This window comes from Corvus hawaiiensis, chromosome 1 (genome assembly GCF_020740725.1).
Source record: "Corvus hawaiiensis isolate bCorHaw1 chromosome 1, bCorHaw1.pri.cur, whole genome shotgun sequence".
Classification (NCBI taxonomy): domain Eukaryota; kingdom Metazoa; phylum Chordata; class Aves; order Passeriformes; family Corvidae; genus Corvus; species Corvus hawaiiensis.
In genome coordinates this window covers 48206374-48208873 of record NC_063213.1, presented here as the reverse complement: position 1 = coordinate 48208873, position 2500 = coordinate 48206374, and positions in this window count along the sequence as shown.

The window sequence follows — 2500 nt, the reverse complement described above, 5'->3', positions numbered from 1 at the left end:
ATTTTAATAGCTTTGTTGGCTTAAACAGAGTTCACAGTTTGGCAGTTCGGAGTTCTGCCCTCCCAGAGGAAGCCCATAGAGACCTTGTTCTCATATTTTCATTACTTTTTTTCTTTGATCCAAGGACAGAGGCATCTAGCTGATAAGAAAACTTAAATTCTAATAAATCTGTGAACTTAGTGTTTCCTAACATGGTCCTTGAAGTATCTGTGCTGGGAATATGGCAACTTCATATTATATCACAGTGACCATCAGTAACACAGCTGACCTAAAAATTAATCTACTCTTAATATTATTATAGCAACATAAAAATGAGTTCTAGCACTAATCACACATCCTCAGAGCTTATGACCTTTAAGAATTAAATTATTTGAAAGAATATAGAAAAAATGGAGGAAGTAGAAATATCTGCTTTCCCAACTGAAACAATCTCCAAGTAATTTGCTATGTGAAGGGCAATTCACAACTTACATAAGAAAAAAATTTAAAAGAATTGAGCACTTTCCTGAAACAGCCCAATACCTAACCTTAAGGGCCTATTACAGTAAGCAAATTATGTCAGTGACAAACACAGCGAGTGAACACATTGCCAGGGTCTGAGCAAGGGCAGATCTACCACAAAGCACTAAAGCAGCATTCCCGAGGGCTGCAACCTTCCACCTGCATTAACTCCAGGAATCTGAGACCCCAGCAGAGTACTGCAGGTGGGAAGCTGCTCTGACTGTGAGAAGAGAACTTAGGGCGATAGTAATGAAGTTTTAATGACTTGCCCAGCACTGCTGAAAAGGAGACCGACTGTCTGTATGTGTTTGTATTCCACTGAAGGCACACAGTACATTATGTGGCACATTAGACTTAAAAGCACCCAGTGTATGTAATGAACTATGAGGCAGTGTTTATTGTACAATTTTACTAATAAACCATCTTAGATTTAAATAATAATAATTTTGCATACAAGGCATACAGTAAAAATGAAATATGCATTCCAAGTGTCTGGAGCAAAGCATACCTTCCCTAACAGGAGGCTTACAGGGAGCAGCTGGCTGAAGGCTTACCAGCTATGCAGAAGAATGAGGATAGGGGAACAACATGCCCCTAGCTCCTCCTGCCATTTCAGCCACCCTTGTGCTGGGAGCTCAGGACTGTAAATATTACAAGTATGAGAGTCACTTAGGGGACTTAGCTGGCAGCCAATGATCATTCTTTTTTGTACATCTACTGCTAAATGTAGCCAGAGACAAGCAGAAGCTGACAAAACACATGAGAACTCTGAGATGGTGAAGTGACAGTATATTGATTTTGGTTCCATTAAATGGGAAATCGCTGAAATATTCCATCAAACCCATCAGGAACAAAAACCAGAATTTCGCAGCACTGCTCCATGTGCTTTAGGGTCTTAATGACTTCTGTATTAGTATAATGTAACATTATAATTTGCTACAATTATGTAATTACAGCAATATTACAAAATATTATAATGCATAAAATTAGTATAATAATGTTGCATAATTATAATTTGCAATATAATACATAAACTGATTTGTATACTATGCAAAACTACATTATAATGTTACATTCTGGCATTTCCCATTCTCCAATTGCAAATTGCCACTTAAAGCATTCACTTAAATCCCTATCCACAGCTCCCTTGTGCTTTACAGCCTACCTTAATTTCTTTTCTATCTTCATCACATAGTTTCTGCCTAATCTGGCTTGCTCCCTGGCATGTGTTCCACCACTGCTTTTGCCTTGGCACATGTGGTATTCAAATCTGGTCCTGGTAGATTATAAACCATTTTGAATGAATGCAGAACTGTTCAAGAACATAATCACAAAGCTCCATAAAAATAAAGCTTCTCCAACACTCGGGGCCCAGCTTTGTCTCTTTCGTTAACTAGAAAATAATTATCTTTTGGAACTATTAGTGGAGCATAGAAACATCCTTTAGTTTGACTAATACACTGTAAATTAGCATATCTGCATACTGATTGTTGAGCATATCTGGAACCAATGGATCCGCCACAGTCTGTAGCAGTTGCCTTATAGCTCTATTAATCATGATAGCAATGGAGCCTTGGCCTGGATCACCCAGGGACCTGCAGCCTCCTTTCCAGCTTTGCTGTCCACTTTGCACACTCCTCGCCAATCTTTCAGAGGGAACAATCATGTCTCTTTCTTTTTTTCATATTAATTTAGCAGTAATAAATAATTGCATAGTTGGTTTGTGCTTTGAAAACTTAAATCCGAATACATCATCTGTATAACTAATGCCTATAGATTTTGTTCTGGTTTTAGTTACCTTTAAAAATACAGTTATTTCATGTTCCCCTTTGAATTTGCATAGGATTATCTATGTAAATAAGGAAGCAAATCCCAGAGGTAGCCAGAAATTTTACAAGAACTTTTTTCATGGGTGGTTGAAAGACTTTACTTTTTGATGAGAAATTTCACTATTTCTAGGAAATTATAATAAAACCCAAAGTTTTGGGTACAAAAAATG